A 27451-nucleotide genomic window follows, 5' to 3' on the forward strand; every position below is an offset into this window, starting at 1 on the left:
ACACTCTTATTAACCTACAGTCACTGAACCAAATAGTGCTATGGTTGGTCACCTTTCATTCCATCAGCCAATAGTGTGCTGCAATAAGTATAACTCTGTGGTACAGAATTATATATACATATATATATATATTTTTTTTAAACCCAAGCTATAGTGAAGCTATAATAAGTGAACTGTGATATAGAAAGGGACGACTGTAAATGCAGATGAAAACACATTATTTACTGTAGCCTCAAGTAGTGAGAGTGAACCCCAGTTTGCAAGGTGGCCATAGTTTAGAAACAGTCAGACACATAAGCTTGCTCCTCAGCATGAGAATTCAACCCCTCCCCTCCCCAAATACTGAATGTTCATCTAAGAAATTATTGATGCAGAAATTCTGTGAGAAGAACATACAGTATTCTGTAAAAAGCTGGGTCACACATTGACATGCTGACATGTTGAATTAACATGTTAAATTACCACCTATAGAAAACTCTGTTTAAAACCACCTAAGTAATCTAACTTCATTGTTTCCATCCTGTTAATTACTGACTTCCATTGTGTGAGTGATCTAATCCTTCTGCCTGATCCAACCATCTATAAATAACTACTTGGAATCAATAAACTTTGTCACTGATCACCAAGAGGACTTCATGTCTGTCTGTAAGGCTGTCTTTTGACCCTCCTGATCCCAGCCATTTCTCTCATCCTGGTTTGTGACCCACAAGTAATTGGTGGAACAAGACTCTACAATTTATCACTTAACTATTTGGGTATAAGACTTGGGGTTTTGGTTTTATAAGATTATTCACCAACAAAAATAAGTAATATGGAAATGTGTTTAGCTTGATAATACATGTATAACTCAGACTGAACTGTTTGTCAACTCCAGGAGGGGAGAGGGAAGAAGGGAGGGAGACAACATGAATCATATTACTTTGGGAAGCATATGTGGAAATTTGTTATTAAGATTAAATAAATATTAAAAATATCAAAATAAAAACAAACAAAAAATATAGAGTTATAAGCTGGCATAAAGGTTGCCATAAACATCCATGTAAGTACCAGTTCCCAAAAGCTCATGATCCCCCTTCCCTTGGTGATTTGCCTTTCAAAAGACCCCAGAGAAACCAGGGTAGCCTTAATTATCTGTTGGGATTCCCTAGTGTGATGATAACCTGACTCCTAATATGTTATGGCCACTTATATCCAAAGGAGGTGGGAGCTTTCCAGGATGTATTAGGCTTATTTGGGATTGAAGGGACCTTACTGTTCTACTAGATGGCCAAGTTCAGGTTTGTTATCTCCCTCTCCCCTTATACTGGTAATTTATCATTTCCTTATCAGCCCCATATTTTGGGAAACAGAACCCCAACTCCTTATGAAAGAAGGTATTGTCACCTATGCCCACCTAATTGGACAATGAGCCCTCATCCCTTACTCCTAGAACACCTACTTGCTCAGACAACCATATTTGATAGGTCAACAATTTCCTTCTCATATTTTCCAGTTGTTCTACCTGGGCATGTACAGTGATACACCATGGGAAGACCTTATCTAACCTGTAGCAACTAGATGTAGTAGCCTGATACAACTAGAAGCTGAGATCTAATTGTCTCTTCTGCAGGTTAGTCATGGGGCATGAGGGGCCATGATGAAATGGTATAAAGCCAATCTACCAAGCCCATCTATTTTATAAATTTCATCTCCATCCTTGCTGAAACCCATCAGAAATCCAGCTGCAAAGGAAGCTCATCTCTCTTGGGCCAGGTATGCAAAACTCCCCATCCAAACCCTAGAACTCATTCAACTGGTTTTGCAAAAGTAAATCTTGGGTGAGAAACCCAAGCTGATGAGACCATAGCAGGGAGCCACCACACCCTCACCAGCTTCTCTCAGATGACTCATTGGCCCTTTGTTTAAACTTCTCCTGCAACCTCCCAAATCCTTAGTATTTCTTTCCATTCTCCAATCCACCCATGTTGGACATCGCCCCAGAGAAAGACTGGAATAGTTAAACTACTGAGATTCTCCTCCTAGCAGAGTAGGTTCCCAGTGCTCATCCTCACCCCTACTCCAATTCTCTTCCCTTACAGCCCTCTCCACCAAGATCTCTGAGTTGAAGGCCATATATCCCTCTGGCATCCTTTGGTCCCCATTCCCATCAGCATCACCCTTTTTACTAGTGTCGTGTTAAAGTCTATATGTTGTCTCTTGCTGTCAAAGCGCTAGTCTTTAAAATCAAAATATTCACTTCTCTCTTTCTAGTTGGTGAATGCACAAAGACAGTTTATTTTCATTTCTTTTATACTAACAACCCAGATTTTGTATCATTTTTAAAAAATCCTTACCTTATGTCTTAGAACCAAGACTAAGAATTGGTTTCAAGACAGAAGAATGGTAAGGGCTAAGAAATGGGACTTAAGTGACTTGTCCAGGGTCACACAGCTAGGAAATATTGGAGACCAAATTTGACCCCAAGACTTCCTGTCTCTAAGCCTGGCTCTCTATTCACTGAGCCACTTAGCTGCCTCTGACTTTGTAATATTAATAAAAGCCAATGAAACCTAACTCTTACAATGCCTGTATGTTCTCTGTCAATCTCCTTAAATGTCCTGGAAGTTCTGATTCTACAACGTCAGTGGAGTCCCCTTCCTCATCCCATAAAGAAGACAACATATGTTGCCAGAAGCCTGTCAGCTCTGCCTGGCCCCTGTATTGAGCCACCCAATCCCCCAAGGCTGCCTTTCCTCTGGATCACCCTTTCTCCATTTCAACCACAAGGTCAGCCATGAGGCCGTTCTGATCAGATGCTGATAACTAACACCAAATGTTCTGGTGCCAGACCTGGGATTGGAATGCAATGAAATTTTTGTGGCCATTAAATATTTAACAAGAAGTTTACTCCACCCACAAAATAATGAATAAGGATTCAAGGTCAATGTACGTGGTGGTCATGGCATTCTTCTGCCTTTGTATCTGTCATGGTAGCAATGCCCATTCAGAGATCTAGACTGATTCAGATGGTCATGGGAATTCCATCATGCCTGAGGAGCCCCAACTTCTCACAGGCTGGGGTTTTATAACTTTGGTGGCCAGGAAACTATAGTATCCCTAATCATCTGGTCAATGAAATTCCATATATAGCTTCCTCATTCCTATTAAAAAATTTTTTTGGTCCAGGCTACACACAAAACAGATGCTGCTCCCTCCATAGCCTTTCCCCGCCTGGTGTTCATTCTTGAATCTTCTTAGGGGATATGGCATAAATCTATGTGTCTATCACCAAGTTTCCCACAAACTTCCTTTTCCCTGCACTGATTTTCAGTGTTTCATGAGATAGTTGTTATTCAGCATTTTACAGTCTTGTCCAGCCGACTGTGACCCCATTTACTAGAGTGGTTTGCCAGCTTATTTTACAGATAGGAAACTAAGACAAGCAGAGTGAAGTGACTTGCCCAGGGTCACACAGATAATACGCATTTGAGGCCAGATTTGAACTCAGGAAGATGAGTCTTCTTGACTCATGCTATCCACTGGGGCACCTCGCTGCCCTCTAATAGTCATAGACCATTCTAAGAAAATGGTTTTTAGTGCCCTTTGCCAGCTTTTCTTCTCTGTCATTGTCACTGGAGGAATAGAAAGGGAAGCTATCCTTAGTGCAGAACACCATGCCTGGCACACAATAGATACTTTACAAATGTTTATGGACTGGTTGATTGCATAGTCCTGAGGATCATTTTGTAGTTTTCATTTTTTCCTCAGTTGATTGGGCCAAATAATTCACTAACTACTGATCAGGCTCCTGGGGATGAGCCTCTCTTGTCCTTGGAAAACAATTATGGTCTATTGCCAGAATCAAATTCAAAGTCTTTCCATATGATCAAACCTGCCAGAACCTGCGAGAGAGACGCCAGGATCGCCCACCTCCACACCACAATGTGCCCTTCATCTAGCACTTTGTGGAAGAAAATGGAAAATACATTTTGGAAAAGTTCCGTTTGAGGCTGTCAGTTCGAAGAGTCCTTCTTTGTCTCCTGCACAGCTGTTAGCTAACAACACCACCTCTCTGTTCTCTGAAGACAGGATGGAAGTAGCTGTTTAAAGCTGGGGGTCATCAGAACCCAAGAAATCATCTGCCCATTCCCAGAGCCACTCCTGACGTCCAGTTTATCCACCTGTGTGTCCCACATCATTTAACCCCACATTTCTAGACACTGTCTTTTTAAATCCAGCACAAAACAGACCAAAGAGCTGACATCTTTGCCTAAGAATCGGGTGAGTCAGCACATTTTTGTACACGGCATGGTAAAACAGGTTGGCCATAAATCTTTTTCTTGGCCAAAACATTTTTATGACCCCAGGAGGTTTTTTGTTGTTTTTAAGAGGCTCTGATTTCAACTGCAAGCTCCAAAGAGTATTTGTAGAGCTGACAGGTCCCTCAACACTGCACCAGAACCAGAAGGGAGACCGAGGCAGGAGAGAGAATGAGGGCACATCCTCAGCCAGGGAGGCTTACCAAATAAGCCAGCCATTCAGCTGTGAATCCCACCTCTCCTGAGCAAAGATGGCATCCGGCAGGTGTTTTCATTTCTGCACACCACCAAACTGTCGCAGCTCCTCAGTTCCCCAAAATATCGCCTCGTCTCAAAGCCAGGATACATGCCAATCTGTTCCCTTGATTCCGAGTAATGAGTTCCACGTGAAAAAGATCAGGTAAGTTTTTGGTATTTAGAAATTCAGTTCTCATGTCCTCTCCTGGGGCAGGACTGTCTCCTGAGACACATGTTGTAGAATGATTAACAAAAGGCCTTGAAGGGCCAGGACCAGGGAGAAGAAAGAAGTGGCCTCCGTGATCTCTGAGGTTCCACCTTCTATGATTTGATGAAAGGGTGCCAGTCACCTATTTCTCCAACGCCACCATCTCTAACCTCTGTACTTTCCACCACTCCCACTTCCTTCACTCCACTCCTCTGGCACTGTAGGATGAAGGACAGAAGACAAAGGACAGATGGAGGAGTGAGCATCAAGAAGCTTGATGTAGGAGATGTCACAGCTGCCCTGCCTCAGGAGTGGAGAACATGTTTTTCTATCACGAGAACCAATGACCCATAAAACAAGAACAAAGCTGTTCAGTCATTTCAGTTGTGTCTGACTTTCTGGGACTCCATTTGGGATTTTCTTGGCAAAGATGCTCCTTCTCCAGCTCATTTTTACAGATGAGGAAACTGAGGCAAACAGGGTAAAGCAACATGACATGGGTCACACAGCTAGTGTCTGAGGCCAGATTTGGACTCAACATAGACCACATCCTTAAATGAAATTTTGCAATGTTTTAAAGAGTGATGTTCCGTTCACAGGCTTTTAAAATTAAGCTTGGAGGGACAGCTAGATAGCAGAATGGATAGAGTGCCAGGCATGGAGTTGGGAAGACCTAGATTCAAATCTTGCCTTAGACATTTCCTAGCTGTGTGACTCTGGACAAGTCACCTAATCTCAATTGCCCAGCCTTTGCTGCTTTTTCTGTCCTAGAAATGATATTTAACACAGGAGGTAAGCACTTTAAAAATAGATTAATTAAATTAAGGATGGAAAAAGCCCCCAAATTCTATTTTTAATGTAATAAATATGATATTATTGATGCTATTTAATTGTTCTTTGATTTCTTATTTTTAATTTTATAGGATGGAAGTATCCATATGGTTTTTAAAATAATAAGAAACCAAATTTCTATCTAATCAATATGATACTTGCAAATGATACTCCCTAAAACTAACGTATTCAAAGGGATAGAGCCTGAGACTATGATTTTATTGGAATAGGGAACTCCACAGAGAGGATACTCCCTCCACCAATGCAGGTCACTACCTTCTCTGCAACCCATTTTCTCTGACAGTTAGTTTGAGCTCTGAAAATTTAAAATGACTCATCCAGGGTCACATAGCCAGTATGTGACAGGTTTTAAGATTGGCTCCCCCTCTACTATGTTATGCTCCCTCAAAGTATTTACATGTTTTTAAAATTAAGGATAATAAACAGAGGATTCTGTTTAAAATACAATATAATATACAATACTATTTTCAATTCTTCCCTTCTCTTTTTGTCTCGGTCCATTAAAGTAGGGGATAGACTAGTCCTATTTCTAAAATAGATATAAAGTTCATGCTGCCACACTAATGGAGCAATTCAGGAAATATGAATGTATATGTATAACCCTCGGCTTAAAGGACCATCTCCTTGGTGGAGAGCGATTGCTCAGTGATCAGTGATTTGTGGCTGCATGAGGTAGGAAGCTGGTGAGAACTTGGGCTTCCAGCTTCCAGAAAGAAGACATACAATTCCAGACTCTCTTCTAGGCTCTGAAGGGGGGGGGGGCTCTGGGAAGAAGCTGACACCTAGAGGAGCCAGGAGCCTCAATCATGTTGGCTTCTTTGTGACTGAGCACCAAGCAATCCATATCCACCGATGAGCATTGAGCCAAGGATTACATGTGTATGTGCATGTACATAAATATATCTACATATATTAGGTCACTTGGGCTGGAAATATAGAGGTTATTTCCTTTGTTTTTCCTTTTAAATCCTTCCCTTCTGTTTTATTATAAATTCTAAGACAGAAGAGTGGCAAGGGTTAGGCAATTGGCATTTAGACACTTGCCCAGGGTCACACAGCTAGGAAGTGTCTGAAGCCAGATTTGAACCCAGGTCCTTCTAACTCCAGTATGGGGGCTCTTTTAGCTCAATCCTAGTCTGATCAGCATGGGAGCTTTGACCTATTCTTTCTAACATCATCCAATTAATTTCTTCCTAGGACATCCAGGGCTTACCATATTAATAACTTAGTGTAGACACCTAATTGGCTTAGCCTACTACAGCTCAGAATTTCTAAGCCCAAGATTTCCATCAGCCTCAGTCTCCCTATAGGAGATAGGTATATACAGAATGCCTGAAAATTCTATTTATTAAAAATAATTTTCTATTCCTCATGGTTTTTTTCTTTGAACTTCTTTATTTATACTATAAAAAATTAATTCCCAGGCATCTCACCCTGCCTCTCCTTTCCCTACACCATGGAAGATATCAACTGGTTAAACAACATGTATATAAATTATATTTTTTATGTTTTCATTTACCAGTTCTTTCTCTTGAGATGGACATTCACAAGTTATTCTTTGAATGTTAATTCTGTAGCTGTCTATAATGTTCTCTTGGTTCTGTTCATTTTGCTCTTCATTATTTCATGTAAGTCTTTCCAAGTTTTTCTAAAATTAACCTAGTCATTCTTTCTTGTGGCATAGTAGGATTCCATTCATTTTTTTAAAACCCTTTTCTTCTCCCTTAGAATCGATCCTTGTATTGGTTCCAAGGCAGAAGAATGGTAAGGACAAAAGCAATGGAGATTAAGGGACTTGCCCAGGCTTTAGAAAGTATCTGAGGTCAGATTTGAACACAGGACCTCTGATCTCTAAGCCTGGCTCTCAGTTCACTGAGACACCTAGTTGACCCCATTCATTCTTAATTTTAAAAGTACGTTAATTATATGTCCTAAAGAACTGTTCATATGCTCTTTTTAAACATTTTTTCATTTCATTAATTAATTTAGAATATTTTTCCATGGTTATATGATTCATGTTCTTTCCCTCCCTCCTCCCTCCCCACTCCCAGAGCTGATGAGCAATTCCATTAGGTTATACATGTATCATTGTTCAAAACTTATTTCCATATTATTAATATTTGCACTAGAATGATCATTGTAGAGTCTACATCTCTAATCATATGCCCATTAAACCATGTGATCAAGCAGTTGTTTTTCTTCTGTGTTTCTGCTCCCACAGTTCTTTCTCTGGATGTGCATAGCTTCTTTCTCTTAAGTCCCTCAGAATTGTCCTGGATCATTGCATTGCTGCAAGGAGAGAAGTCTATTACATTTGATTTGCCACAGTGTATCAGTCTCGGTGTACAATGTTCTCCTGGTTCTGCTCCTTTCACTGCATCACTTCCTGGAGGTTGTTCCAGTCTCCATGGAATTCCTCCACTTTATTATTCCTTTGAGCACAATAGTATTCCATCACCAACATATACCACAATTTGTTCAACCATTCCCCAATTGAAGGGCATCCCCTCATTTTCCAGTTTTTTGCCACCACAAAGAGTGCAGCTATGAATATTCTTGTACAAGTCTTTTTCCTTATTATCTCTTTGGGGTACAAACCCAGCAGTGGTATGGCTGGATCAAAGGGTAGGCATGGGGAGACAATTTTAAACAATGAACAAACAAAAAGGGAATTCTTACAACATGAAAAAAAAATACATGTTAAAAGAAGTGATGGCAAAAATTCCAGAAGAAAAAATTATCTAAATATCATTTATAGAAATTGCACTAATGAAATTGAATTTCTCAAAAGATGGATCAATTAACATAGCAAACATAGTAGTAGTGAAATAATATGGTGAATAGAGTTATTCAATCACTCCCATTTTGCTCCCTTTACCCTTTTACTGAATCATTGCCTAGAGAAATTTCCTGGTATAAATATTCTTGCTTATGCTTTGGGAAATTTTATCAAAAGAATCTGTTATTCTATATCTTTTTTCAATTCCAAGACCCCTGGCAGATGCAACCCTGACAAAAAAAAAAAATCTCAGCATCAGACCTATTTCTCTTTCCTGTCTGAAATGAAGTAGAATAAAGAAAACAGAAACAAAATAATAATATGGGCAATGATTATAACTATGTATCAGTGATAGAATTTGGAAAAAATAAAGTGGAAAAGCTTTGGAAGAGGACCTTACAATAAACAGAATAATTTTGCTACCATCTTGCAAAACATGATATAAACAATTTAAAAAACTATAAACAATGGTTGTTTGTGGTTTGTGTACAGCCTCTTGAATTTTTGCTTAAGGATCTTACTATTTGCCTTACTAGTTGCTAAGTTTATAACAAAAAACCCTACATAGATGAAAGGTACAAGTAAATGGAAAGACCATGATATTTGCTTGAGAGGCAAAGATCTCAAAAATTTATGAATATTATCTGGGGGGAGATATACAACACTTTAAATCATTAAAAAAATTAAACATAAGAATTTGTTCTAAAAAAAATTCATTCCTATCTAAAGTTTAGAGTATAAACATTCTTGAAATCCCATCTTATTCCTTCAAAACAAAGTAAATCCTTAACTTCCTGTTATGGAAAATGGGGGTTGTCAGAGAAGTGGTCAAAGGATAAGAACTGGCAATTTTCAAAGGAAAAAATCCAGGCTATCAACAACCATATGAAGAAAAGCTCCAGGGGACAGCTGGGTGGCTCAGTGGATTGAAAGCCAGGGCTAGAGATGGGAGGTCCTGGGATCAAATTTGACCTCAGACATTTCCTAGTTGTGTGACCCTGGGCAAGTCACTTAACCCCCATTGCCTAGCCCTTACCACTCTTCTGCCTTGGAACCAATACACAGCATTTATTCCAAGATGGAAGGTAAGGGTTTAAAAAAAAGAAAAGAAAAGCTCCAAATCACTCTAGCAGTAGTGGGTTGGTGGTATGCTATTAGGCTGCATCCTGGGCAGAGCTGGTCACTTCCTCTCATCTGTCCCTACTCTTTTGTACCTTGGATTCCCAACCTCTCTCTGGGCTTCTCACCTATGAAAGAGTAGTTTTCCTTTTCAACTGACCAGTTAGAATAAGGGGAAGGTCAACTGTTTGAATACATGGGTCCAGGGGATATGGCTGGGGATGTAGACTCTAAATGAACATCCGAATGCAAACACCAACAACATGGAAATGGGTTCTGATCAAGGACACAAGTAATACCCAGTGGAATTGCACGTCAGCTATCGGAGGGGTGGGGGGAGGGAAGGGAGGAATAGAAAATGATTTTTGTAACCAAGGAATAATGTTTGAAATTGACTAAATAAAAAGAAAAAAATGAAAAGAAAAAAAGAATAATGGGAAGGAAGGTGGCCATTGGCCCACCTCCCTGTATCACATGGAATTTTAAGCAATAAATAAAACAAGGCCATGTCTTTGAGTACAATATCATTTATTAATTATCTAATCAGCATGTATTAAATTAATTGATTTAATTAATAAAATTATCAATTTAATTAATAATTATTCATAGGAACATGTACTCTATTAATAAAGGAAGAGTCAGTGGCATGCCTCCCTTTGTACCAAAAAAATCCTGAGCAGAAAGCTTATATCAACTTTTTTTTTTAATATACCATCTTTTATATTGTGGTCTATCTTCCTTCTTAGGAATTCATGTCCTGCCTTTTGTTTAGAAGGTAAAAAGAAGGCAAGGATAACTGCTCAGGTAAATGTCTTGGGGGTCTGGGAGTTATCTTACTTAGTTCCACTCTTGAAGAATTGCCTGGCCTTCAGAGGTTGCAGTTTGAGAGACTGAATAGTCTTATAGAAATATTGGTAATAAATAATACAACCCAATATTAATTTTCCTCATCCCAAAGGCAGCCAACTCGTCACAGCTTCCCCCTCAGTATCAATCAAACTTGTTTACTCATTTGCCAAGAAAGTTCCACAGCCAAGTTTTCTTCATCTCTGGAAAACACATGAAAATTGAACCAATAATTCTCTTGTTCCTTCAGAGCCCCCAGCCTGAAAATGAGTGCTCTGGCAAAACATTGAAAGTGTTTGTTGGATTAGTGCAGATTGATGAGAGAGAATGCGAGAGACTCTCTGTTCCTGAATTAGACGTATTTCAGCTAAACCGTACAGCGTTAGACGATGAGAACCCAATGGCCAGTCACTGAGATTACCGGTTTTTTGAGTCGATTCTCTGCGTTCAAATCAACCAAAGCAGGCAAAAAAAAAAGCTAGCATCCTAGCTTTAGCATCATGAGATGTACCGAATGTGTAGCTATTCTGATTCTAAGATTGGGAGGATTTGGGGAGGGTAAAACCCAGTCAGTGAGTCTGTATTATTAGAAAAAATTCATTTAAGGTCCTGACAATTTATGCAAAATTAATCCTTTCTAACCCTCTTGGATGGAGCAAGGATGTCTACATTGAGCATATAACTGGAGGGAGGAAATGCAGGGAATGAATATGGATGTATGCAAATACTCATTTTAAAACTGTAACAAAAGGGCCTGATTATTTTTTCTTCTTTTAACTGAGAAGCAACCGTTTGCTTAGTTATTAGGAAAATGTAGGAATTGTTTTTATTGCTTAAATTTTGTTATATTATTACTATGTGATTGTAGATTTTTTAAAAAACTGATGCTTACACTTTTTTATTTTTTGTTGTCTTTCAGCTTTTTTATGTAGAATTTAATGACGACTCAAGTTATTAGAATATTGAAGATGCCTCTAGTTTAACAGATATTCACTGAATAAAGTCAAAACAACTGCCAGGTGTTGCTCCTTGTTCATCTTACATTGTCACTGATGAACAGAGCCTCAATGGTCACAGGCATGTGGTCACTGCTCATTGCTTGCAGTAATGACTCTCCAGTGGGTGTTTGTGAGGCTATCTGCCTGTGGGTTCAACCTGAGATGCTAGCTCTTCCCAATAAGAAGATGGAGTCTACCATTCCTGCTGCCAAAGCTTACATTTTCCTAGCTAATACATTGGGGAAAGATGAGTAGGATGCAAAATAATTTGAGAAGAGAGAGAACATTAAGTGGGGTAACAAGGGAAAGCTTTATGAAAGCAGCCAGCTGCCACAATGGCTAGAGCATTGGACCAAGTATTAAGAAAGACCTGAGTTTGAATCCTCCCTCAGATATTTACCTTGATCATCATTGCTCTTCTTTCTTTGGTCCCTGCCATGCGCCCTGCTGCTTTGCCCTCCAGACCCGTGAGAGCTCTGTACCCTAAGGAGCTCTGGGTCTTGCCATCCACCCTACCATGGAACCCTTAAGATTTCTAGGCATTTCTATCCATCCTGCAGCTTAACCCTTTTATATATGTGTTGTATCTCCATTAAGGGTAAGCACCTTGAGAGCAAGGACTGTCTTGTTCTTTTCTATTTGTATCCTCAGCAATTTGTGCAGTGCTTGACACATGATAAGTTCTTAATAAATTATTTTTCATTCATTCATTCATTCATTCATTCATTCACTCATTCATTCATCTACCTTGGTATCTAGGTCTAATTCCTTGGCATACGAGCAGCTACTTTCTCCCCAGGATAAAGGGAGGCAGTGATAAGTGTAGGTAAGTGGATTAACAGGAAGTTGAACTTTATAATTAATACCTATAGCAGAGGATAAAGTAGAGAAATTGTACAAAGAGTCTGACATGATTCCCCAAATCAAATCAATATACAACTTGGTGTTTATCTAAGTCAATGTAAAGATGAATAGTGGAAAGGTAGTGAAAAATGCACTGGAAAATGTGGTTTGGAATTAAGAAATGAAAGAAGCCAAGGATTTATTGATTACAGCCTCATGACTGTAGGTTATGAATGCATTTAATGAGAAGAGAGATGGAAGGCACTGGATATGGCTAATACTGGGAAAACATCATACACAAAAGAAATTGACAGAGGATGATTTTTACTAGAATGGGATCATGTGGATGAATCAACCTTCTGTTCATCAACCAGTTAAACCAGGCATCCTAGTAAACACCAAATAAAAAGGATATTATATAATAGCCTTTTGAATATCATCTCAGCTACTCTGGGGTGTCTGGAGTATCTGTGTTACTATTTAGGACACGTGGCACGTATAGCCTGATGACATGGAGATTTTATTTTTTTTCTTGGCAAACACAAACATGTCCTCATTTTTAGCAAGGTGGTAGGGGCTAGGGTGGCAGGAGGGAAGAAAGCCTTGCATATTAATCACTCCTCAAAATGACAAATAGTAAAACAGAATTAAGACTGCCTGGGAAATTTTTAGAAAAGGTTTTCTCTATAGATCAAAGAGGAGAATGTATCACGAACCCAAAAAGCAAAGACATAAAAAGGTCAATTTTGAATAATTTAGTTTAAAAAAAAAATCATTATTTTTATTTCTAGCAATAAGGGAAAGGACAAAAACAACTCTGGCCAATTAACCAGAACAACTTTAATTAAAAAATACCACCCCATAAAATAAAAAAAAACAGGAAAGGGTATAATGTCAACAAAAATGATTCAAGGGCTGAGTTGTGAGACAGGATAGAATGATGAAAAGAGCAAAGAGACCTGGGTGTAGTAAATCCTATTTTTTAAAAACCCTTACTATGTGTCTTCATAAAAACTCTCCTGAAGTGCAAGGCAGGGCTAGGCAAATGGGGTTAAATGACTTGCCCACAGTCTCATAGCTAGAAAGTGTCTGAGGCCATGTTTGAACTTAGGTTGTCCCGACTCCAGCCTATCCACCTAGCTGCCCCCCATAAATCTGCCTTTCCACATTTACTGGCTGTTTAACTTTATGACAGTCATTTAACCTATCTTATTCTGAGTTGTTTTGTCTGTGAATGTAAGAGATAATCATATTTGTCTAACTTACCTCACAGGATTGTTTTGAGAAAGAATTTCATGAACCATAAAGTATATTTTATAAGTGTGCTGGTATACAGTAGGTGCTTAATGTTTATTGATTGATTTACTACACAAATGTACATTATTCTTATTTAAAAGTGACCACCTTCAATTATAATACCTGAACTTTTCCTTTTTTTTATAATAGAGATTTATTGATCCTTTTGGTTTTAAATTGCCTAGATTCTCCCCTTGTCCTTCCCAAATGGCCATCCCTTATAGAAAAGACTTTTTTTAGAAGGAAAAAGAGGAAGATAAGAACTGATTAATACATACACACGCACATAAATATGACATTAAATGCAATGTTCCCTGCCCATGAAGCCTGCCTCTGCATAGGAGTGAAGGGATATGTCAGCCAGTTAATAAACATCTATTATGCAGGTACTGAGTGTCAGGCCCAATGCCAAGTGCTGGGATATAAAGAAAGATAAAATACAGTGTCTGTTCTCAAGGAGCTCATGATCTAACGGAGGGGAAAAAATGTAAGCAAATAGATGTTGCTGTTATTCAATCTTTTTCCAGTCATATCCAACTGTTCCTGATCCCATTTAGGGTTTTCTTGGCAAAGATACTAAAGGGATTTGCTATTTCCCTCTCCAGTGCAATTTGATAGATGAAGAAACTGGGGCAAAAAGTGTTAAGTGACTTGCCCAGGGTCACACAGCTAGGAAATGTCTGAGTCTGGATTAGCATTCATGAAGATGAGTCTTCCTGATTCTAAACTCAGTGCTCTATCTACTGCACTACCTAGGACAAACAACTATATACAAATAAACTATATACAGGACAAATAGGAAATGATCAACAGAGGAAAGGCCAAAGAATTGAAAGGAGTGGGGAAAGACTTCCTATAGAAAGCAGATTTTAGTTGAGACTTGAAGGAATCCAGGGAAGCCAGGAGGCAGAGATGAAGAGGGAAAGTAGTGTAGACATGGAGAACAGCCAAAGAAAACTGTCTGGAGCCAAGACATGGAGGGTCTTCTTCTCATTCAGGGCTAAACTTGTTCGTTATAATTTTGCATTGTTCCATTCCAATTATTTTTGTAGTTGTTGCCTTTCTATTCCAATTGTAGTCATTATGCCTCTTGTTTTCCTTGCTCTGCTTACTTCATTATGTTTCAAGCCATCTAAGTCTTTCCAAACTTCTTTATATTCATCAAGCTCATCATAAGTGCTGGTGTTTATATAATGCTTTCAGTTTTGCAAAGAGTGAGCACATACCATCTCATTTGAGCTTTATGACTATCCTAAGAGGCCAGATCTAAAACCATCATTATTCCCATTTCACAGATGAGGAAAGTAAGTCTCAGAGAGGTTTAATGACTTATCTAGGGTCATATGGCTAGTAAGTGTCAGATTTGAACTAAAGTCTTCCAAGGTCAGAACTCTCTTCACTATACCACACTGTCTTTCAAGTCTCACAAAAAAAAAAAAATTCAGGCTTTAAAGAAGCTACAAAATCAGTTATATAACATTTCGATTATTCACTAAATGATGAGAGAGCAGAGAGAAGGGGTGTGAGACATAGGATGTTCTGTTGGGAAGGCACCAGTTGCTTATGAACTGCCTGGCATGCCATCAGCCCTTGTCCATGCTGTTCTCATTCCCTGTCATTTGGGAAAGAGTAGAATTCATAGGAGCTGAAACATTCAAAATAGGCTTTTCAAATTCTTGGATTTGGAGGGTCCTCCAGGAGTGTCTGAAAGCCTCCAGGTCCCAGATCTAGTAGTTCCTCTCAACGCAAGAGCATGGGGAGCCACTGGGTACAGAGAAAGATAAAACTAAGAACCAGCCCAGCAGATTTGACAGAAATCATGCCATTTCCAGGGTCACCCAAGGCTCTAGGCATGCCTCAGGGGTTCTGATTATATATTATTTGAACTAAATTCTTCAGAGTAGGGGCTATGGGAGCCTGAATTTTAAGAATGCAGGACCTGGCCTGATTGGGTGGGATAGGGTGGCCTTTCCACCCAGGGTTATTTCCAAAATGACTTCAAGCCCATAGGGCAAACTCGTGAGCCAATATCATTTGCCTAGGGGTCCTGTGAACCAAAAGTATCAAAACTGAGCTTGCCTCAGACTTCAAGAGTCTCATTTGAGCCACTGTTCTTGGGTTGGACCTTAAATCAAAGCGTTCTCTAAGAGCATGGGCTAGGACATAGCTTGTCACAGGTGAGATGCTGGGGAATGAGGAACTTACCAAGAAGCACAGACCCTTGTTATCCCTGAGTTTATTTACCTGGCCACCTGAGTGTTCGGTCAGGGAGAGTTAATACAGACAAGGAGAGATGCACAGTTGAAAACTACTGAGAAGACACCTGTAATAGTGTTCTTAAGCTTTGATGATCTCAAGTTGGGACCTCTAGAAAGCCTTTCCCATCACTACTGCCATGTTGATCTCTTCCTTCTCTGAACTATAACATCATTTAAATGCATCAAGTCATTTTAGCACTTAATCACATCGTTGAATACCGTATATTAATATTATCTTCTGCATTTTAGGAAACTGCTGGAAACCATTTTATTTTATTTAACACAAGTCTGCTATCCAGACCATTTTTGAAGAGAGGGATATCCAAATTGGCATGATCTCTCCACCTCCCATCCCCTAGGACATGTCTCCACCCTTGGACAACTTGATGTAATATTTATAAGAATCTTGAAAAAGGAAAAATGTCAAAATATGTTAATAGTTTGAGTTAGCATTTCAGAACAAGTTACTACTCAATTTCTTCCTTGATCCCTATCCCCTCAAGGATGGAAAGCAAAGCCGTGCTTCTGGTGATCAATATCACAAGCCTAAATAAATAAGAGAAGGAGAAGCCACTTCCTGTGTCTGGGTCACAGGCCAACCACTTAAGGGAATGGGGAAGGATCTATACAAGATAAAGGATAAAGTCTGGGTATCAAATTTAGCCCCTGTTCCTGGGACCTTAGCCTTGGTCCTTGACCTTCCACACATATTCTAAAGGGAAAAGTCTGGAAACGATTTTAGGCTAAATATTGATTTCTTAATACTTCTAGTTGGACTAGAAAGGAGATTTTTAATCTGCTTCCACAATATCCATCAAGAAATATTGGAACGCCTAATCTGTGTAAAGTGCTATGCTAAATGTTATCCTGATCAATGTCTCTTCCCTGTTTCAGTTCACCAATTAAGGAATAAGGAGATATTTAAGTCTGGAACTTTAGGGAAGACTACAGTTAGAGGATTTCTCATCCCAACATGTGGGTGGCTACCTAGCTCAGAACCAAACCCCGATTCCTTCCAGTCCCTCATACCAACACACGGACCAGAAAGATCCTTCAAGAATACTCCACTCTCTGAGACACACAAATGACAAGACATGCTCTTCCTGTACCAGAGCCAGAATCAACAGTCCTAGCAAAGAGTAAGACCAATATAATTCACAATAATGGGGAAAGAGGAGCTGAAAACCAAAGGCTGTGAGGACAGTGATCCTTCAAAAGCATTGTCCAGATCATGTCCTGAACTCCAACTCTGAAGAAGCTAATATAAATAATAAACATCAAGGGGAAGGGATGGCACTGGCCAGAGTTGGCATCTTCATTAGAATTTGTGTAGCAGTGGCTGAGAAGGAAGGAATGGAGTAGGAATGATCATCACCCCTTATATACAGGGTGTGTGTGTGTGTCTGTCTGTCTCTGTGAGTGGAACTGAGTCAGCACCTTGGCCAGTAGCATACTAAGAGTCTTAGACTGGCATAGATGTACAAAATATGCTTCCTGCCACCAAGGAACTTACAATTTAATTGAGAAAAGGCATACTCACATAAAAATAAAAAATTTTAAAGGCAGAAACAAGTATCACGGTGTTGGGACAAGAACAGAAAACTTGGAGTAATGAGATATAGGTTCACATTTTAGGTCTGAGGATAGCTAGCTATTCAATGTGATCCAAGAAGAATTTATGAAGCGTATTCTATGCATTGTGTCTCCAGCACCAGGAACACAAAATTATCTCTGAACCTGTTTCCCAAACCCTAAGTTGTAGATAATAACATATATTATGAACCTCATAGGGTTTTTGTGAGATGAGGACTTTTCAAGTCTTTAAGTATAATATAAATGTGAATTATTCAAAGATAACATATACTTATCAGAGCTATAGACATTAAAAGCTATGAGAGTTGGAATGGGGAAAGAGATCACTATATGCTCATCAGGTCAGGGAATGAAGGGTTTGAATTGGACCTTGAGAAAATGGGAAGACTTGGAGAGAAGGAATCAAGGATAATTCAGATGAGGGACTGAAGACACCAAGGCAGGAATACATAAGGAAAATTAAGAAAAGACTGTAGCTAGTATCCCTTTTTTAGAAGACTTAGATAAAAGAGTAGTGATTGTATGGGTACCCAAGAATCAAAGGAATTGTATGGTTGTATAGAATCACAGAATTTCAGACTTGGAATGGAACTCAGTATTTATCTAGTCCAACCCATATATAATCCAAAAAGAATCCCTTTGACATATACCCAGAATACAGTTATCCAATCTTTCACTGAAGACCTCCTTTGAGGAAGAATCCACCATATCTTAGTAGGATAGACTCTGGAGGGTTACAAAATTTGGATATGGTCCTGAAAGCAATTCAGAACTATTAGAGGATTTTACATCAAGATATAACATAATCAATGAAATATTTTTGAAAATATGGATCTGATGGTAGTGTACATAACAAATTGGAAGGAAGAAACAGAGGGCCTAATGAGAAGAGTGTTAATAGCCTAAGCATTGTAAAATTGAGATTTGAACTCTGGACTCCATTCCCCAGGAGTCCTTGCTAGCTCCCAGAAAGCCCTCTAATCTCACTGAATTCTCACCTGGGACGAGAACAAAATTTTATTTAAAGGGTCTTCCCCGTAGGCGGGGCTCTCTTTTTCTCTCTTGGACTTCCATTTTGGAGCAGTCGTGGCTCTTTCCATAATGTAGGTGAGGTCTTGTCTAGGCCTCTGTGGCCTAGGCACCACGTGTTTCTTATCCTGTATTTTCTTTAATCTTTAACCTTTAATAAACCTTTAAAAATATAATACTCCTTGCAGAGAGAAACTAATTTCTACCTGCTTCAGTCTCCCCTAAATTTTAATCTTTACAGCATGAAATGATGAGGTGGTGATAGTGAAGTGAACAAAAAGGTACGAATGTAAGAAAACATTCTGGAGGAAGAATAGATGGGATTTGATAATTAACTGGATCATAGGACCATAGATTTAGAACTAGAATAGAATTCAGAGGCTATTGATTCCAATGCCCTTATTTTTAATAGCTAGCATTTCTATAATACTTCAAGTTTTGCCATTTCTTTCCCTATGTTATTTCATTTGGCCCTCACAACAACCTAGAAGTCAAATACTATTATTATCCCCATTTTACAGATAAGAAAACTGAGGCTCACAATGCTTGAGTGGCTTACCCAGGGTCACATATCTATTAAATTTCTAAGGCACATTTTTGACTCAAGGACTTTTTGACCTTAAATCAAGTTCTCTAAGGAGACTGACAAAATAAGAGAGCAGCTTTTAACAATTTTAGTTTTAATGAGAATATAGTAGCATTGTAAATTAATGTTATCCCTTTAAGACAGAGAAAAGAAAAATTCTAGCAACTTTTAACAATTAACAATTTAGTTTCATCAAAATAGAGCTAGTAAAATGAATATAGTAAAGGAGGGAAATAAAGGAAAGAGGTAGAGAAATTTCCTAATGTCTGTACTAGTTATCCTATAACTACCTATAATTACTATCTAAAACTGCCTATATCTACCTATAACTGCCTATAAATACTGCTAATAACAACCACCCCACAAAGTTCCAACCCAATCCACCCAATCAAAACCAACCCAATCAGTGTTTAATCCAACCCCAATTAGGTTTGTCAATGAAGACCAGCCATCACCCAAAAAGCTCAAAAAAGAAAAAACCAAACAGCCCAAACCAAAAGCCAAAAAGCCAAAAGGCCTCTAAAGGCTAAAGCCAAAAAGCCCTCTAAAGGCTAAAGCTCTCTCAGTAAGCTCAGGACCACCTTTATATTCCAGCAACTAAATGCCAACCATCAACCCAACATACTCCCAGCAGTCAACTTCCTCTCAACTTCCAGGACCTAACTGTCAACAACTGATTCCTCCCAGATCAACTGATGCTGGCCCCTTATATAGCCCCTTCTTACCTTACTTCCCATCTCTCTGGTTTCTACTTCTTTTCACTGTGGGTTGGTTAATCCCTACACATCTCTATGGTAAGAGGACCTCCAGGTCCCCCCATTAAATTAAAGAAAAGGAACAAAGAATTTCTTTTTACACCATTAAATTAGATATAGGAGAAATTTGGGAAAGAAATGATTCAAAAGTTTGAATCTGGGTTGCCTAGTATCTTTGACAAAAGTAGGATATCAGAACGGAGAGTTCACTTGGAATAGGGAAATAAAAATAGTGTTTCCGTACTCCAGCTCTGACTTATTGGTAGGACCTGAATTTTATCCTTGTTTGCCCAGTCCTTATTTCCTACAAAGAAACTATAGATTGAAGATAATATTAATCATGTAAACATACGCAAACAATAAAATGGCAAGATTGAAAATTCTATTCCTTTTTTCCCACCCATATAGTGTATAATTTTTCCAGTTACTTGTATAAACAATTTTTAACATGTTTTTCAAAATTTTGAATTTCAAGTTCTCACACTTCATCTCTCCTTCCCATCCTCATTAAGAAGGCAAGCAATTTGATATAGGCTATATATGTGTAATCATGCAAAATATATTTCCATATTAGTCATCCTATGAAAGAAAACACAGACTAAAAAGAAAAGGGAAGAAAGTAAAAAATAGTATGCTTCAATCTACATGAAGACTCAATTCTTTCTAAAGAAGTGATTAGTATTTTTCATCATAAATCCTTCAGAATTATCTTCAACCTTTGTACCCTGAAAATAGCTGTGTCATTCTTAGTTAATTTCATACAATATTGCTGTTATGTGTACAGTATTTGCCTGATTCTGCTCACTTCATTTGCATCAGTTCATCAAAGTTTTTCCAGGTTTTTCTGAAATCATCCTGCCATATCTGGAAGCAAAACAATGAGTGACAAGAAGTTGACCAACAAACCAGACAGTTTGAAGATTCTTTGAAATATGGATTTATAATCCAATATTATAAATATCAATAATGACCTTGGTTCTAAATTAATGTCATGCCTTGAGATGTTGGTTAATAATAATATAAAGTCATCACAATTAGCAAGACATTTAAAAACTAAGCTTTTGTTGATGAAAACAATGAATGTTACCTAATCTAGTGATTCTCATATCTGTCCATTTAAAAACCTTGAAAATAAAATTTCTTCTAACTTGTTTTAAACCTTTTCTTAACTTATGTCAAAAATTTTTTAAATGCAACATTATCCAATTAGTTTACAGAACAAGAGGTCCATCAGGGAAGATGGACATTTATTAGACAGATTTCAATAAAAATCTTAGCATAATCAAAGAAAAGGATTGAAAAATGAATGTCATGATTTAATAAAGACCAAGCAATGATATAACTCTTCTACTTGTGTGTGTATATATGACATGTACACATATATGTTTGCATCTATGTCTATATACATGCATGCACATCTGTGTATGTATATTTGTGGTGTGGGGTTTTTTTCAGCTAAAACAGGCAATAAAATCAATCATTATGATAAATTGCATAAAGAATTTGTAAATTTCTTTATGATTATGTTAAACCAAAATTTTCTAAAATATCAAAAATTAGGATCATTCATAGATTAAAAGCAGGAAGGGAAATAAGAAACCAACTTGGCCAAGTTTCTCATTTTACACATAAGGAAACTGATACCCAGGGAAGTGACTTGGGTGGGAAGAGTTAGAGGTGGGATTTGAACCCAGGTCCTGACTCCAGAGCCAGTACTCTTAACACTGTACCATGTTCCTTCCCTACATTCTTATTTAAAACATTAGCTGTCATAATAGTATTTCATGTGATCAAAAAGGTTATAGAATTAATACATAAAATAAAATAAAATTTTTAACTTTCTTCACATCATCTTTTTAATTTATTTTTATGTACGACAATTTATAAGTAAAGAAATTTACATAGGTCAGGGGTATACCCCCCACACACACTTTTTATTGATAGGCATATACAGTCAAAAATGTTTAGAGACCACTGGTATAGATTACCTTTCTGTCTAGGGATTTTACAGTGGCCTTGAGTTATTTTTTGGTTCCCATGATATTCTGACTCCTTACTGGCCACCCAGTCTTTGACCAGTTCCTTTGCTTGTCTTTTTGGATCTGTGTTCTCGAGGCTGACTGCTTATCTAGTTTCTAACAAAACAGTTTGCAAAGGCTTCCCCTCTCTGGTATGAATTGATTTCTATCTACTTGGCTGACACAGATTGATAACTATTACTTAACTTAGATCATCATCATGGTTCAGAATCTCAATATTCTGAGACCCTGATTGCAAAAGAATGTCTACCACTAACCCCTGAGGACAGTGTTGATTGAGGCAAAGCTACAAGTCATAAAGTTGTTGGTCCGGTCAGAGATCTCCCCCCAAATTCAGAAACCTCTTTTGCTCCTTGCCTATTTTCTCTAGTCTCTGAGTCCTAATTTCTAGAATTATTATGGGCCAGAGTAGGCTGTGGCAAGATCTTCCAGTGACAGATGTTGTAAACATCCTGAAATGAATGACTAGATATGAAAGGGGAAGTCCAAATTATTGGGTTTAGGATATCGGAAGTCGAAGGGACTGGCCAGATGAGATATGATCAAATGCAGGCTGCAACTGACCTTCCAATAAAGAGAAATTTGGATGTTAAAGAGGCTATGAGGTATGGTTTATATATAAAATAAATCCACCAACATGTATTTTCTAAGCACCTATTATGTGCCAGACACTATACTAGGTACTCAGGATGCAAAGATAAAAACAAAACAAAGCAAAACAATCCCTTTCCTAATATTCCATTGAAGGATATAACACACACATATAAAGATATACCAAAAAATTATAATTTAATTTCATAAGGAAGGAGTCTAAAGGACAGGGTGCCAAGGGAGGAACTGGCAGCTATAGAAATCAGGAAACTCCTCATAGAGAAGGTGGCATTTGACCTCAAATTCACAGGAATCTAAGAATTCTAAGTAGCAGAGGCAAGGAAGGAGGGCATTCAAGCATGAGGGAAAGCTTGCACAAAACATTGTGTTAGAAGAAAGGTGAATGGGTTAGCTTGGCTGAAATACAAACTGCGTGAAGAGGAGGTAAGGAATAACACCATAAAAATAAACTGGAGTTAGATTGTGAAAAGCTTTAAATACTAGAGAAGTTTGTATTTTATCCTAGAGGCAATAGGGAGCCACTGCTTTTTGAGTAAAGGGTTGGCATAGTCAGATATATACTTTTTAAAATATCATTTTATTTTTTATTGTTTTTGTTGAAATTTTTATTTAATTAATTAATTTAGAATATTTTTTCATGGTTACATGATTTGTGTTCTTTCCCTCCCCTCCCCTCACAATAGCCAATGAGCAATTCCACTGGGTTTTACATGTGTCATTGATCAAGATATTTCTGTATTATTATTTGCATTAGGGTGATTGCTTAGAGTCTACATCCCCAATTATATCCCTATCTACGCATGTGATCAAGCAGTTGTTTTTCTTCTGTGTTTCTGCTCCCACAGTTCTTTCTCTGAATGTGGATAGCTTCTTTCTTATAAGTGCCTCAGAATTGTCCTGGATCTTTGCAGTGCTGCTAGCAGAGAAGTCCATTACATTTGATTGTGCCACAGTGTATCAGTCTCTGTGTACAATGTTCTCCTGGTTCTGCTCCTTTCACCCTGCATCAATTCCTGGAGGTCGTTCCAGTTCACATGGAATTCCTCTAGTTCATTAAAGAATATCAATTTGGAGAATTAGAGAGAAGCAAGGAGATGGGTAGAGAGAACAATTAGAAGTCTATTACAGAGGGGGCAGCTGGATAGCTCAGTGGATTGAGAGCCAGGCCTAGAGACAGGAGGTCCTGGGTTCAAATCTGATCTCAGACACTTCCTAGCTGTCTGGGCAAGTCACTTAACCCCCATTGCCTAGCCCTTACCATTCTTCTGCCTTGGAACCAATACATAGTATTGATTCTAAAGTGGAAGGTAAGAGTTTAAAAATAAATAAATAAGTCTATTACAGGGAGCATCTAGGTGAGAGAGAGAGCCAGGCATGGAGTTGGGAGATTGTATGTTCAAATCTGGCTTCATATAGTTCCTACTTGTGTGACCCTGGGAAAGTCATTTAAACCCAACTGCCTAGCTCCTACTTGGAATGGATACTTATCAATTGTATGACAAATGGTAAGGGAGGAAGAGAAGAAAGAGAAGAAGAAGTTTATTACAGTAATCCAGATGAGGGGCAATAATAAATTGATCTAGCGTGGCGGCTGTATGAACATGTGTGAGTGCAGAGAAAGGGAAAGACAGGAGAAATATTGTAGAGGTAGAACCAGCAAGACTTGGCAACTGATTGGGTGTGTGGGTTGAGAGAAAATGAAGAGTTGAGGATGACTCCAAGATGGCAAGCCTGGATGACTGGAAGAATGGTATTGCCCTTGGCAGAAATAGGGAAGTTGGTGCTTGATCACATGGGTCGATGGGGATCTGATTGGAGATGCAGACTAAATGATCACCCTAGTGCAAATATCAATAATACGGAAATAGGTCTTGATCAATGACACATGTAAACCCCAGTGGAATTGCTTGTTGGCTATGGGAGGGGAGTGAGAGGAGGGAAGGGAAAGAACATGAATCATGTAACCATGGGAAAATATTCTAATATCCTAATAATAATGAAATAAAATTTTTCAAATAAAAAAGAAATTAGGGAAGTTGGGAGTATAGGTATAGCTGAAGGTGGAGGGGAAAGAAGTGAAATAATTTGTTTATTTTTTGACATGTTGAATTTGGGATGCCTATGGGACATCCAGCTGGAAATGCCCAATAAGTTATTCATGATGAGGAATGAAGTTCAGGAAAGAGATTAGAACTATATATATATATATATATATATATATATATATATATATATATATATATATATATATATATATATATATATACTGTAGATTTGGGGGCTATCTGTATAGAAATGATCACTGAATCCATGGAAATGGATAGGATCCCTGAGATGAAAACTACTCTAAACAGATATAGACTTTGAATGAATGTCTGTGGAATTCCTGTTGAATTGAAGATGAAGCACATTGTGGGGGTTGTCACTCCTAAGCTGATTAATGTTTATATTAATTTTGTGATTTTAGGATATGAGTGTTTGGGGGTCATACTTGCTTTGTGGGAAAATGAGTAATGAAGTGACATTTTCTGCATATTAAAATTCCCAAAGATCTTTATGTGAATAATTATAATGATAATAATAGCTAGGATTTTGTCAATAGGCAAATTTTTAAAATGCTCTAAATCACTAATAATGAGAGAAATGCACATTTAAAAGACTCTGAGGTTTTATATCATAGTCATCAAACTGGAAAAATGACAACAAAAGGGAAATTAAAAATGCTGGAGCGGCTGTGGAAAAACAGGTACGTTAAATCACCATTGGTAGAACAGGGAATAGATCCTGCCATTCTGTCTGCTCATTTTTCCTATCTTTTTATAATTAGGTTCTGTTCTCTGGGAAGTTAGGATACCCTCTTAAACTTCAGTCCTTCCTTGATGCTACCCTTCACTTTATTTCTAGGTTTCTGCCAGCTTCAGTTCTTCCAAGATGAATGATCCTGCCATTCTAGAAAGTGTTTTGGAGTCGCTCTAAAATCTATTAAACTGTACATCTCCTTTTATTCAAAGATTTTGCTATGATAAGAGATCAAAAAAAGAGGGGGAGAAGATCCATATGTACAAAAATATTTAAAGAAGCTTTTTAATGGTAGCAAAAGAATTGGAAACTGAGGGAGTGTCCATCATTTGAGGAATTGGTGAACACGTTATGGTATATGAAGGGAATAGAATATTATTGTGCTATACGAAGTGAGGAGAGGGACCATTTCTGAAAAGCCTGGGAAGACTACTATGAATTTATTCAGAATGAGGTGAGCAGAACCAGGAGAACAATGTATACAATAACTGCAAGTAGATAGTATAACATGCCCAAGGTCACACACAAGTAGTAAATGTCTGAAGCTAAATTCGAACTCAAGGCTTCCTGAATCCAGTGTGTCCCCTACCTGCTTTATGAGTTGAAAATCTGTGGTGGAATGTTCTTTGTCTCAGACTGCTTAACCTTCATAACAATAATTTGAATGTAGATGTAGGCAGAATATTTGCATATGGAACAAACATGGTGACAGGGAAGAAAGCATCTGCAACTTGTGTTGAGAGTTGCCTAGAGGCACTAATAAATTAAATTAAGACTTGTCCTAAGGCAAATAGACTGTATTTGTCTAAGGTGAGATTTGAACCCAGTTCTTTCTGATTCTAAGAACAGCTCTCTCCCCACTAGCCCATATATCATCTCTTGATAGTTTACACCTCTCTGAAATTCTATTCCCATACCTCATCATGGCATGAAGGGAATGCTGGTCCTGGGATGGAGTGGAGGCTGGAAAAGTCAGACCCAGGAACGAATTTTGTCACTAGAGAAGAAACTTGGAAAATTTGCTCATCAGAAGGCTGGCCACTACATAGAGGAATTTTTTCAGTCACAGAAACCTTTGAAAACTGTCCCCTAAAGCATAAACAGAAGGTGCCATATGCGTCTGGATGGATGGATCGTTCTCATTAACCAAGTCAGAGATCCTTGAAATATTGACTTAATAGTTCTCATACTTGTAGGGTTTTTATGTGAACTAGTTACAGTTAGGCAGCAGAGTTCATAAAGAACTGGACATGGAGTCAGGAAGACCTGGGTTCGAATCTAGACTCAGAAATTTACTTCTGTACTTTTATGACTCTGGGAAAGGGATTGGGATTCTTTCTTCCTCTGTTTCCTTATTTATAAAATAGAAATAATAATTACTCCCTGAGTTGTCATGAGGATAAAATGAAATGATGTTTTAAGGCACTTGTGAATCTTGAAGTGTTATATAAATGCTAGCTATAGTTAATAATAATAATAATAATGGGCCCACCACCTGGCCCAGATCCTAGATTGTATCATATACTGGCAGTCTCAGACCCAGCTTCTCTGTCCTGCCTCCACAGTCTGTCACTGTCGTGTGAGTATGTGTGGAGACACATATATAAATAGAAAATTGGGGATTATATGATTAAGAGACAAATATTGTACATTTGGAAATCCTTTCTGATTCAGGAACAGAAAATGGAGCTATTTCTGTATTTGTCTGAATTAAATAAGATTAAATTTGTTTTCATCTTGACTCAGGTAAAGCATAACTGGGAATCAGTAAACAATGAAACAGATCAGAAGGGGGATGATCAGGACTGGAGACCAGACCAACTTTATGGACCAGGGACAATCCCAATGGCAAACAAAGGAAACAATATCATTTACATAGGGCCTTCCATGTGCCAGGCACTGTGCTAAGCTCTATACAAATGATTGTTTCATTTTATCCTCATAATAACTCTGGAAAGCAGGCCCTATTATTATTCCCATTTTAAAGATTAGAAAACCGAGGCAAACAGTTGCAGTGACTTGCCCCAAAACAACTAGTAAGTGGCTGAGGCCAATTTTTTTTTTAAACCCTTACCTTCTGTCTTAGAATCAATCCTGTGTATTGGTTCTGAGGCAGAAGAGTGGTAAGGGCTGGGCAGTGGGGGTTAAGTGACTTACCCAAGGTCACACAGCTGGGAAGTGTCTGAGGCCAGATTTGAACCTAGGACTTCCCATCTCTAAGCCTGTCTCTCCATCCACTGAACCACCCAGCTGTCCCCTCTGAGGCCAAATCTTAACTCTGGTTTTCCTTGACTCCAGGCTTAA

The sequence above is a fragment of the Monodelphis domestica genome, chromosome 2, assembly GCF_027887165.1.
Source record: "Monodelphis domestica isolate mMonDom1 chromosome 2, mMonDom1.pri, whole genome shotgun sequence".
NCBI lineage: Eukaryota > Metazoa > Chordata > Mammalia > Didelphimorphia > Didelphidae > Monodelphis > Monodelphis domestica.